This window comes from Zea mays, chromosome 7, assembly GCF_902167145.1.
Source record: "Zea mays cultivar B73 chromosome 7, Zm-B73-REFERENCE-NAM-5.0, whole genome shotgun sequence".
Classification (NCBI taxonomy): Eukaryota; Viridiplantae; Streptophyta; class Magnoliopsida; order Poales; family Poaceae; genus Zea; species Zea mays.
The window spans coordinates 143,313,967-143,327,876 of NC_050102.1; the positions used below are offsets into that span (position 1 = coordinate 143,313,967).

At 44.6% G+C, this 13,910-nt stretch overlaps 1 long non-coding RNA gene across 1 annotated transcript; it reads right to left on the reverse strand.

Annotated features, from left to right (window-relative positions):
- Positions 1-449: 449 nt before the first annotated feature.
- LOC109940933 (uncharacterized) lies at positions 450-838 on the reverse strand. The gene is made up of 3 exons (XR_002263703.1): positions 746-838; positions 551-663; positions 450-467 (listed from the first exon to the last, which is right to left on the reverse strand). It is a non-coding gene; the product is annotated as an uncharacterized lncRNA (long non-coding RNA).
- Positions 839-13,910: the final 13,072 nt, after the last annotated feature.

Here is a 13,910-nt window from a genome sequence, read left to right on the forward strand (position 1 = left end):
ATATCCGTTGCACCGTTGTCACACCGGACATGTCCGGTGAATTATAGTGGACTAGCCGTTGGAGATTCCCGAAGCTGCCGAGTTCCTGAGGCTGCTCTTCCTTGGAGCACCGGACACTGTCCGGTGTACACCGGACAGTCCGGTGAATTATAGCGGAGCGCCTCTGGATTTTTCCGAAGGTGAAGAGTTGAAGTTGGAGTCCTCTGGTGCACCGGACACTGTCCGGTGGCACACCGGACAGTCCGGTGCGCCAGACCAGAGGTGCCTTCGGTTGTCCTTTTGCTCTATTTGTTGAACCCAATCTTTGGTCTTTTTATTGGCTAAGTGTGAACCTTTGGCACCTGTATAACTTATACACTAGAGCAAACTAGTTAGTCCAATTATTTGTGTTGGCCAATTCAACCACCAAAATTATTTAGGAACTAGGTGTAAGCCTAATTCACTTTCAACTACCAAACATGGGGTAACTACAAAAAGTAGAAAGAAGCTAAACACGCAACACATCATGTTAGAAAAGATCAAATCGACGAATTAATAATAGCAAACTCACCGTCCATGAGGTTTTCCGCCTCCACTAGCATACACAACCTGAGGATCGATAGGCTGATTCATCCAATCATAGTCTTGCCCATGCTCCGACATCATGGAAGCACCATATGAGGCCTGACAAATAATAAACAATGCAGTTATATTTTTCTCGACTCTTAGAATAGAAGTGCATTATAACTAGTTGCGAAAGTCTCACCACACGCTCAGCAGCTGACTGAGAACACAACTGTTCTGGATTTGTAGGATCCGACCCCCTGTGACCTCTAAGGTAAACCTGAACATCATTCGGCGTAACACTAGAACTAGCTTCCTACAGGCAAAAGAAAATAACATAAAACACATAGAAGATTCATGATATGCACGACCATAAATTACACTTACCATGCGCTTTGCCAAACGAACGTGGCCATCACCACCATATCTGTGGTGAACATCATGCCCACGATTTGAGCTGTTTCTCAATGAAACACCTTTAAATCCATCTGTTGCCCAATATTTGCATACAGCCCGCCAACCAGCCTCATTTGATGCCATCCATGGCACCGAGTCTGAAAACTTTATTTCGATCCAATGTATTGTTAGTACTAACACTTGGACATGAATTAGGATAAAAACAATTTACCTCAAGATATTCTTCTTCGGTTAAGTATTTGTTTGATGCCTCACTTTTGGAACGTGGCCGACGTCCTTCCTGTCTTAATATGTAATCAGAAGTGACCTGGATCCGAGCATAATACATCTGATCCCTAACCAAGGTAGTCGCGCTCTTGTTAAAAACGATCTGTGCACGATCGTTCATACTTCCATCTTCAGGCAACCTGTAACGTTTCTGAAAAAACAAGAAACAAGATTTTTAGCACATTGTATAGTTGAATCAATTCAAGTTGGGCTAGAGAACATACCCAGAACTCATGCCACACAGCACCTTGGGCATTCCTATGTTCCGCATTGAACGCGAGCCCGTACTGATCCCAAGACATACAAGGCACCTCAACGCCTTTCTCCATCACTACACCAGGCCAGAGATATTTGCATATACTTCCCAAAACTTTATTCACCTGTGTGCGACGTCCTTAACCTTGAAAATATGCATCAATCCAAGACCTGCAACCACATTGTACAAAAGAAGCATTAACAAATTTCATATAATGTATGAACAAATATTTAAGATTAGAATCAACTCACTCGTCGCCACACGGTACGATCAGAATCTTATCCTCCTCACGAGCAGGAACTTTAGGAGGAGGCACCCAATGTGTTTTCCTCGACTTCCGTGCCCGAGAAGACCCTCCACCACTAGAAGCTCCAGCATCACTGCTAGGCCATGAGTCCCATCCGTCTGCTGACCCTCCACCCTCAAACTGACCACCACCGGAAGACCACCCATCTCCAGCTCCACCTCCAGCATCATCTTCCTGCTCATAGTTTGCATCGGCCGCATCGTAATCGGCCGCATCCTCACCCCTCGCCTCCTCCTCTCGAGTCTCGTTAACATCCTGCACATGAAACACTTTAATCATTAGATTCATATAAACATTACTATATTGAAATAAAATAATAATTTAGAGTAATCACACCTGTCCCTGCATATCAGGTGGAAGATGTTCCATCAAAGCCTGTCGTCTGTTGCTCGAGAGCGACTCGGTACCCTGGAACAGACACTCCTGTGCTTTGCTTCTTCCTGAAGAAGAAGAAGAGCCCTTCGTCATGCCCTTCACAAAATTCTTCAACTTTCAAGCCGCCATCCTGCATATTGAAAATTATATTAGTATAACAATAAAGAGATAACAACATAGTATAACAATAAATTAAATTTTAATTCATCAAAATAAATATTTACTTTTTAATCATATTCGAAATCAGGATTAATTTGTTGTCTTCTCAAGCGCGTCGACTTTCTCTCGGGCGTCTTTTTCTTCTTCGACTTTCGTTTCCTTTTTGGAGGAACTATTGCATCATTAAGATCGCCCGCTACTGAACCTGGCTCCATTGTTGTTTCTATATTAAAAACGGGTGGAACTTCAATTTCTTGATAAATTTCTTCAACATCAGCTTCCACCTCATTTTGTCGATAACTTGTATCACCCTTTAAATACAATCTTTCACAGGGATTTACGTTGTACACTACCCACCAGTCTTTAAGATCGATACAGGGATATGACATATAAGGCACTTGGTCCACTTGAAAACCAAGAACAAATTTACTACAACCACGAGTCATTATACGCTCGTGTTTGACTTCTACCATACCAAATTGGTTTTGTCGTATCCCATGTTTAGGATCGATCCAATCACATTTGAAGAACATAACTTTCAGATTTTTTCCCCCAGCGAAGTCGAATTCCAATATATCTTTGATAGTTCCATAATAATTCATCTCCCTTCCTTGCTCATCAAAAGACCAACATACCACACCAGTATTTGTTGTCGCAGCTAAAGGTCGAGTACATTCAAATTTGGTTGAACGAAAATGATATCCCTTGACATCATAACGACCATAGCTTTTGACTTTGACAAGTGCACGTGACATCTGACGTAAGTCCTCGTCAACGTTGGAAGTTTTTTCACACTGTCAGTTACGAATATAGATCAATAGGAGGAACTATTAAAAAGATAAACTATGAACACATAAGAAAATGGATGTGATATTTACATGAACTCGAAACCAATTAATGAAATTGGGAGTGCCTTCTTTTCCTTCGCGAAGCATGATTTCATACAGCCTCGTCGACAGTTTACCCTTATTCTGTCTAGGGCTGGGCATTCGGTTTTTTTTGAAATTTCGGTTCGGTTTTTCGGTTTTAAAAAACTTCGGTTTTCTAGACATTAGAAACCAATCGGTTTTCTAGAAAATGAAAACCGAGAACTTCGGTTTCGGTTTTTTACTTCGGGTTTTCGGTAAAAACCGAATACCAAACTTATACTCAAAACAACACATACAACAAGTTTATATGATAGATTACACATAATTTTAAAAAGTAAAAATTATATAGGTACAAATATTTAGAGATACATCATACATCACATATAAATAAGTGAATAACAATTTAATTGCTTCACACATTTAGTTCACATAATCAAAAAGTCAAGTTTTAGAATTGATAAAGTTTGGTATTCGGTTTTTTTGGTATTTCGGTTCGGTATACGGTGAAAACCGATTACGATACCGAAAACCGAACTTCTGAGATATAAAAACCGAAACCGAACCGAACTACCGAAAAAACCGAAATTTCGGTTCGGTTCGGTACGGTTCGGTTCGGTTTTCGGTTTATGGTAAAAAAGTGCCCACCCCTAATTCTGTCGTTCGTACTCTCTGTTGAAAAAAAGCAAATAAAAGAGTTACGAGGAGTAATGAGCACATGTTGCTCTTCAATTTGAAAATCTATGCTTACTTGAAGTATGGAGTCATCTCTTCCATGTTTTCATACATGTAGAGTAATGCATCCAACTTTTCTTCACGTCCAATGTGATATTCAGTTGATGCTCCAACTGTCTTTCCCTCGAATGACAAAATTTTGAGTTTACTGCATGGACTAGCTTGATCAACATTATACCTTAATGTAGGTGCATTTACATTGTGTTCTTCTGCAAAGTATACACTCGTGAAGGCTGATATCTCTTTATATTTAAATTCTTCAGCAATACACCCTTCAACTCTTCCCTTGTTGCCAACCATTGCACTAAGCTTCTTAAGTGCCCTTTCTATGTGATACATCCATCTATACTGCACAGGACCCCCAATCTTAGCTTCATATGGAAGGTGTACAAGTAGATGTTGCATCGGATTGAAGAATCCAGGGGGAAATATTTTTTCCAATTTGCAAATAAGGACCGGAATCTCCTTCTCTAATTTCTCCATCACATCTTTTTTAATTTCTTTAGCACAAAGTTGTCTATAGAAGTAGCTTAACTCAGCTAACGCCGTCCACACATCATTATTCAAGTAACCCCAAAACATTACAAGAAGTAATCTTTCCATAATAATGTGATAATCATGACTCTTCAATCCATTCATTTTTCATGTCCTCAAATTCACGGACCTTCTGAATCCCGCGGCATACCCATCTGGAAATTTTAAGTTTTTCAACCACACCATCACCTCTTTCTTTTGCTTAGATTTTAGACAAAATGACGCACGTGGCTTAGCACCACTCTGAAGCAAGACCAGGCTTGGTCGGTTACAAATTTTCTCTAAATCTTTTCTGGCCTTTATATTATCTTTGGTTTTATCGGGAAAATCCATACATGTACTAATAATGCTTTCAGCAACATTCCGCTCTTGGTGCATGACATCAATGTTGTGCATCAGAATCAAGGCCTCCGTATAAGGGAGTTCCCACAAAGAACATTTATGTGTCCAATTATGTTCTATTCCAAATCCCAGGTAACAGTACCGTCTGGTTTCAAATTATCGAGCGCAGCATGAATCTCTGCGCCACTCAAACGCTTCGGTGGGCCTTTGGTAACAATGGTGTCTTTTCTGAATTGATTTGCCTCAAATCTGAACGGGTGATCGAGAGACAAGAAACATCTGTGGCAATCAAAGTAACAGATCTTCCCACCAAACTCAAGACGAAAACAATCTGTAGCCTTACCACATATTGGACATGTCAACTTTCCATGACAACTCCATCCAGCAAAAATATCGTAGGCCATGAAATCATGAATCGACCACAAGTACGCAACTCGAAGATTGAATCTCTCTTTCTTGTAGCAATCGTAAGCTTCGACTCCTTCCCACAATTTTTTGAACCCATCGACTAAAGGTTCCAACATTACATTGAGATGTTTTCCAGGGTGTTCTGGTCCAGGAATGATTAGACACAGAAACATGTAATCGTATTTCATGCAAAGGTGATGTGGAAGATTGTATGGAACTGCAAATACAGGCCAACAAGAATACGGCGATGCGGTCATATTGAAAGGTGAGAACCCGTCCGTCGCCAACCCGATTCGAATATTTCTAGCTTCACTAGCAAAATCCGAATCAAAATCATCAAGCGCCTTCCACGCATCACTATCAGATGGGTGCATCATAACTTGAGGGTTCTCGCAGTCACGTTTCTTTGTGCCATCTCATATGCTTAGCGGTGTTTTTTTAGAGAAACAACCGTTTTACACGAGGCGTGAGAGGCATGTAACGAAGTTGCTTCTTTGCTACTTCTGTTGTCAATTTTTCTCCATCTTCATTTACGACCTCAACGAACCTTGATTTGTTGCATCTCAAACATTTGTCTAATTTTTCATTTTCCTTCCAGAAAAGCATACAGCTGGACAAACATCAAATTTTTGATACTCCATACCTAAGCTAGAGAGTAACTTTCTTGACTGATACACGTCTTTGGGCATTTTGTGATTTGGTGGTAATACGTCGCTGATCAAATTCAAAAGTTCATTTAAGCAGTTGATGGAGAATGCGAACTTAGACTTGATAGCCATAAGTCGCGTCACAAAAGCAAGAATGGTTACTCTCGTGTGTTCGTGCAACGGCTCTTCTGCTGCCTTGAGAAGTTCAAAGAATTATTTAACTTCCGGCGGTTGAGGATCCTCAGGATTACCTAGAAACACTAAATCGGGATCCTCTCTTAAATCCTGAACCATCTCCTCCATTCGGTCTAAATCCGGGTCAAAATCGTCTTGACCTTCTGGAGCATATCCACGGGGAAGCTCCTCACCATGATGCACCCAAACTTCATAATTTGGCACGTAGCCATTTTTGCAAAGATGACCAGACATCTCTTTCTTGGTTTGACGTTGATAATTTTTGCAAACACTGCATGGGCACCACACTCGACCATTTCTTGACGAAGAAAAACATGATTGATAAAATCTTCGGTTTTCTGTATCCACTCAAGCGAAGGATCATTTTTCGCCAGCCTTCATACATCCAGCGACAACTATCACCCATCGTTCGACTAATTAAAGATCAAGACAAGTTCATTAATTTCTAGATATATTATCAACCGGTGGTCCTACAAATATAGGAAAGGATAGGTCCTAAACCCACCTAAGAGTGAACGACATATCACAGATTTATGATAAGTCAATGAGTTTGAACGAAATTTCGGCAGCATAAGCCCGTTGTTCTCCATTGCACGCCCGTAATGGTGCAACGGAGAACAAGAGGGTTATGCTGTCGAAATCTCGCTCAAACTCATTGACTCATCATAAATCATATTTGATATGTCGTTCACTCTAAGGCTGTCCAAAAAGGGACAATTTCGGTACAACACACTACTTTATTAAGCAATGTGTTGGACTGAAACGAGTGATGCATAAGTTTAGACCTATTTTAGTTAAGTATCGCATTATACTACAACATCACATCAAATTATACTACAACATCACATTATACTACAACATCACATTAATAAAGTTAGAAATTACCTGAATTGTCCACAGGAGTGACGGCTGGCGACCGGTGTGAAGCTGCGTGCGCGCGCTCACGTGTGGCCGCGTTCGGCCGCGTGCGCGCGCTCACGTGAGAAGACTCGACGACGGCCTCGGGCGGCCTTGCCGACAGCGTGCGGCGGGCTCGGGGACGGCTGCGGCCTCGGGGCAACGGTCGCGGAGGCTGTGGACGGCGGCGGCGGTCTCGGGGCACGGACGACAGCGGCCTCGAGCGCCGAAGGCCTGCGACGAGGTGGCCTGGGGCTCAGCGGCGCTGGCCAGGGGCGGGGAGCGAGGCGGCCTGGGCAAGGGGCGACCTCGGGCGTGGGCGGCCTTGGGCGTGGGCGGCGCTGGCCCAAGGCAGGGAGGTGCCGGCGGCCAGGGGCGGGGAGGCGGCGGCGTCCACCGGGCGGCGCTAGCCAGGGGCGACGGGCCCGGGCGGTGCCCCCGGGCGGCGGCGGCGGCTCTGGCGAGACCCGGGCGGCGGTGGCGCGCTGTGCAGGCGGCGGCGTGTGTGCCTGTGTGCGTTGGGTGTGTGTGCGGCCGGGGGGGCCACGCGTGGTAACGGCCGTTAGGGGGCCTCCCCTTATTTCCGACGGCCTAGGTGGTGGGCCGTCGGAAATAGCGGCGGCCGTTACCCTAGGAACCGTCGGAAATAGTGGCGGCCGTCGGAAATATAGCATTTTCCTGTAGTGCCGCACCGCATCGTCGTCTAGCCACGCACACACCGCTGCCTTGCTGTTACACTGGGGGAATCACCACGACGCGTAGCATCTCCCCTAGCGTCTGCAAGTAGGGAAGGGGGACCAGTGTCACCGTGATTTCTAGTCGGAGTAAAAGCGCCGCCACATAGTCGTCCTTCGCCATGGTCAGGATTTTCTATTGCGTTAAGTGTCAGTGAATTGCCTCTAACATATTCGTTATGAACTCCACGTTGTATAGCACTGGTGGGCATAGAAGATAGTGCATTGAAGCCTCAGAATCAATGTCTCTAGTGAGACCTCGGTCGTGGCTCTATGCTACGCTGGTGGTTCGGTCATAAGGTAAGAGAGATTGTCGTGGTCGTTGATGGGTAGAACAACGGCTCTGATTAGACCCCGTCGCAACTGAAATTCTTCTAGAGGGGCTGAATAGACGAAATCTGAAATTTACAAACTTTAAACATGCACTATGCCCCGGGGTTAGGGTTAGGAATAAATTCGGAGTGTGGAAGATTGTTCCTCTTGCTATGAGTTGCTCAATCAATGCAGATAGCCTTGGGAGCAAACTCAGCAAGAGAATTTTAGAGAGAGGAAAGGGGAAAACAAATCGAGTGGAGATCAACACAAATGAACACGACGATTTGTTTACCGAGGTTCGGTTCTAAATAACCTAGTCCCCGTTGAGGAGGGCACAAAAGATCGGGTCTATTCCAACCCTTTCCCTCTCTCGATCGGTCACACAGACTGGTCGAGCGCTTCTCTTTAATCGCTTTGGCCACTAAGACCCCGCAAGAATCACCACACACTTAGGTGTCTCTTGCTAGCTTTACAAAGCACTTAAGAAATTTAGAGTGAGAAGAAGAAAGCAATCCAAGTAATAAGAGAACAAAAGAAACACAAAACACCCTCTCTCAAGTCACTAAGCAATTGAATTGATTTTGAGGCTTGGAAAGGATTTGATCCTTTGAATGTGTCTTGGAGTGTATATTTTTTTGCTCTTGTATTGAATGTGAAGGGTTGAAACCTTGGTTGGCTTGAATGGTGGTGTTTAGGGTATTTATAGCCCTAACCACTATTCTAGTTGTTGGTGTCGATGGGCACACCGGACAGTCGGTGGTGCACTGGACATATGACATTATTCATTGTCCGGTGCATGCCACATCAGCAGACCGTTGGGGTTTGGTGCACCCAACATATGACATTGTTCATTGTCCGGTGCGTGCCATGTCAGCAGACCGTTGGAGTTTGGTGCACCGGACATGGCACTGTTCGTTGTCTGGTACGTTGCACAAGTATAGTGTTGGATGAAATTGCTGAGATGGTGTTTCAGACCGTGGAAAAGACATATACCCCCTCTGCCTGAACCGTAGCGGGTTTTCTCATGCTAGTGGAACTTTGTAAAGGCCTCGAAGTGAACCCTTGTCAACTTGCTTTGGAAGTGTTTAAGGAGCCCATATAACGCAAGGAAAAGGGGATCACGACTTGCGGGTAAATAGTGCAACCTCGACATAGTATAAATTTGGTGTATCACACGTGCTCAGACCTCTCACATGAGTAACTTATGGAATTAAATTAAACTTGACATGTATTACATTGCAAGAATATCAGTTATGATCTATTACTTGATTGGGATGATATTTAATTATACTTAGTAATTGTTTTTTTACAAACTTAATTTAAAGTTATGATCAATCAAATTTCTTTGGTAAGGTTTAGACTACTTTTTTCCTCCACACTCGCCCTTACTATAATCACTATCTATGTCAAGATTAGGTATCACCGCCTCACCGGAGGAGGACTACTATGATGAGTTCAATGATATCTAGACCGTCGTCTCCAGTCAACCACGCCAGTGGAGAAAGTTAGCTCGATATATTTTATTTAATTAATTTTTGTAAAGACATTTAGTTATGTAATAAAGTTTGTGACATTGGCTACTACACATCGAGTCATCATATGTGTGAAACTTGATCCTGGTGCACATATGATGTGGATCTGGATTTATCCTTAAATTTGGATGTGATATTAATAGAACTACCAATACAATAACAATATACCATATGTTCATACATTTTCCACCAGCAGTAAGAATCTGATCGTGACCTGTGTACCTCTTTGTATCGGTGGTGGGCTTCTCCAACTCAGTTGTGATATGGGCCGAGTCCATATACCAAGTCTATATACTAATTTGTGTCGACGCTATAATAAGTACTGAGGCTATAATAAGTGCTCTATCTGTTTTTATAAATATACGGCACTTGTTGACTTTTTTTAAAACTGTGACCATTTGCCTTATTCAAAAAATAATAAATTATTATTTTTTATGATTTACTTTATCATTTAAGATAATTTATATTTAACTTAAAATGTTATATTTTTAAATAAATATTTTAAATAAAACATGATCAAAGTTTTCGAAAAAAATATTTATGAGCTGAAGTAGTAATAACTATCGATGCCCACTTTTGAGAATCCGATCTGGAATGTTGGTTATTATCACGTGGAGGTGGAACAACATATTTCTTGTTGAATCTATACAAACATCAGTACATGGCCAAAATAGTTTAGAACTCCTTTTAGTCCCGGACGAATACGTATAAGGGTATGTATAGTAGAGAGACATCAAAACGGTTCTCCAAGTAGAAAAGATAACTAAAATACTCTATTATATAATAGAGTGTCTATAAATCTAGTTTATTAATAAATAAAAAATTAAATGCATTTATATATCATCAGATCCATAGAACAGACGATAAATTCGTACAGTGAGAAATGTGACGTTTGTTGCTACTTGGGTTACGAGACAGAGACGTCTCTTCACGGAGAGACGACTCCAAAATTTTTATTTTATAAATAGTTTCTTTAAACACCTCAAAAACCTTTACATTAAATACCATGGTACATACCCTAATAGCTAAGTATAGAAAGCAGTAGATAATAAATCCAACTCTACTATTTACACGTCTATTTCTACAAGCACGTCGTTGTCTTGTCTACAACACGTCGAGCTCCTCCATCCGGCCCAAAAAAAAAGTTCAGAGGTCATGTCTGGTAATAAAAAGAAAGAATATTTGCATAGTAAAGGGGAACTATATTTCCTGTGGTCAAGTCGCTTATATCCGGCGGCAGAAGGCATCAACAACCTAACAAAGTCCCTTTTTGTATTGCTTCGATCCGGGGCGTCGCTTTAATTTGTTTTCTCCATCGCAATAATTTATTACCGAAGACGAACGACTACGCGCCGCGCCGGATGGGAGTTGCTTCGTCCCACGGGCAAACTAGCTCTCTCCTCGCGGGCGCGGCGCACAAGTCAGAGCCACCCGCACTCCAAAGGCATTGACGATGCGCTACACCCGGCCGGCCGGGGGCCCGGCCGCCCGCCGGCCTCCGAAAGCAACCCCGTTGCCCGGCCGGCCAACCGCCAGACGCGCCGGCCACCGGTGTGCAGAGCAGCGCTTGCCGCAATTGCGCGTCAGCGCGTGCGTGCATGCATGAGCAGATGAGCTGCTGCCACCAATTACATACGCAGACGACGGCGGACCCGTCGCCTGAATCCGAAGGAGAGGAGAAGTGTGCTCATCAGGCTCTACGCCACTGTTGACGCCTGCGCATGGTCGATCGATCGTGTCCGAGGGTTTCTGGGTTCCTACGTCAGTCGGTATTGGCTGGGCTAGCTTGTGTTTGAGGAAATGTGGGACGTCCTAGCTAATAACCTCTCCTCCGGCTCTCCCTCTCCCCCTATGATTGATCTTTACCTACTGCGTGCGCATATACCTTTCCCTTTCATGCCCGCTTGCTTGTTCTCGGCAGCCATCTCTGGGCTCTTGCTGTTTGTTTAAGGAATAGACATGGGCATCAGGCGAGCTGACAGCATTTGTCGGACTGGACTTTGTGAGGCGGACGCTCTCCTAATCCAAACGGCTCCCCCTACTCTCCCACTGCAACTTGGCGGCCTGAAAAGGGGCAGGGCCCGGGGGGGGGGGGGGGGGGGGGGGGGGGGGGCGCCCTTCGGACATGCTCAGTGTTTCATGGAATTAATCCGATCGAGCGGGTCGATGTGGACAGCAGCAGCAAGCGACAGCAAGTCGACGAAAAAGAGGGCGATGAGTGGCGCGCCTTGCATTGCTTGCAATGGCAGGTGTGGAGGAGGATTTTGGCCTCTGGGGTTCTGGTCCGGCGGCATTGCCTGTTTCCTGATGCCAACCGTGTCGTGTGTTTGCGACTTGCGTTAGTTCCTGTCAACACCTGCATTATTGCGCTGCTGCATGTGGACAAGTGGTGCTGCTTGTTTGGCCTGGAGAGTTGAAGGGGGCCTGTTGCTTGGGCAGGCTAACTCTGGCCTAACCCCTGTCTGTCCCCCCGTTACGATCAGATCACGTGTAATAAGCCTGCAAATTAAACATGCCCCGATAGTTTTCAAGAAAGATAAAGATGCATGTACACCTGAAAACACGCATGACGCGTAGAGCACTGCACTTGTGCTGGCCTGGAAGATCAGTTATTACAAAAGTTCACCTGGCAGTAGTGGTAGCTAGTATGTGCATGTGCATGGTAGAACTGTTAAATTACCCTTGCAAGGCTAAGCAACGTACGGTGCTGCTTGTGCCTTGTGGCCTGCTCGTGCTCACCGAACGGTCAGCAGTCACTTGGGCAAGCAAAAGCTACTCCGGCAACGCAGGTTTCGTCGTGCTGGGGGTTATTCCGATCCAAGCATGACAGGACGACCGGCCAGAGAGCAGAGCGGCTTGCTTTCACATTCGCATGTACGTACGCACGTAGTTGCTGCTGGATGTGGATGATCCATGCCTTGGCGTCATCTTCTTCACGGAAGAAATACGTACGCCTCCTCGTCCACGACGTCTCCTTCGCTGTTGCTGCGCAATGGCCGGCATTCTTGCACCTGGGCAGGGCTGCTGGCCAGCTTGCAGATCTTTTTCCCAACAAGAACACAGTTCCGTTATCCCGTGTAGCCCGCCTTTGCGCTCTGCTGATGCCGGCGATCTGAGAGCAAAGGGCCAGGGAACAGTTTACTACTCCATCATCCAACGTCCGAACAGACAAGCCAGAGTTTAATGCGTGTCTTGCATAGCCACGCAAAAGAATGTCTCGTTTCTTCAGAACCGGGAGCAAGGAAAATCCAGAAGTCATGTATGACAAGGAGTGAAAACTAAAGCCGGATGCTTAGAAGAGAACTTCATCTGGGTTTAAAAAAAAATGCATCATCCTGACGGCCGGCATCCCTGATGAGAAATATCTCTCCACGAGTGGACCCTATAGACTAGTTTGCCCCCCAGGATTCAGGCGCCGGCATGGCTTCAAGGTGGTGCTCGCTGACGCTGCTCGATCGGTTGCTTGGAAGGAGCTGAGCAGGCAGGAAGCAACCAGCTGCTCTGCCTTGCAGCCTGCGGCTAGCGCGCCAAGCAAGACGTTCAGGAGACCTGCAAGAAAGCGCCATGGTGTGTGTTGCCGCATGTTTTTATTATTACAATCAGATGCAACGAAAAAATCGCTAATGATTCCTTGTAATCCAGATTAAAGGAGTACATAAAGTGGACTCGTAATCATACAACACGTACAACACATATATATGATCAGATTAGCTCTCATCTGGGAGAAAAAACAGCTGGCGCTGTTGATTAACAACGAAGGTATCCATATGTTAGATCACTTTATATATTAAAAAAAAGATATGCGTTGGATAGCATTTCCAACTACCAAAACGTTGGTTCAACCCTTCTTTCTTTTAGCAATCATTTACAAGAGGCCACATCAATCAGGCTTGGCCTTCTCCACCCGATTTGCCACGTCAGGGTCCATGCTATGCCCTGCTGCTGACGGCACATCTGGATAACATTGTCTTTGTATGAAAAAAAAATAATCAAGAAGAAAATTTTCGTTTCCAGGAAAGCGAAGCGAGCGTATACGAAGGAGAACTCCCAGAACGAGTTGGGTTCGTTTGCGGCTAAATTTAAGACAGAGATTAGGTTGTTTGAGTTAAATTATGACTCTTTCTTGTTCTTTTTGTTTTTTCCTCTCTCTCTCTCTCTCTAGTTTGCAATTACCAGTACTCCATCTTGAAACTGACAGCAATGGGGGGAAGAGATTTAGGCAAGATTTGTTTCGGACTGGGACGGGGTCATGTCGAATCGGAGAAGGAATCACACTGTTTAAGCAAAAGAGTAGACGCGGGATGGAGTCCGCTCCACGCCACACGGGATCCTATAAATTGCCCGCCTTTTCTTCTCCAATCCACTCATCATAAATCTCTCT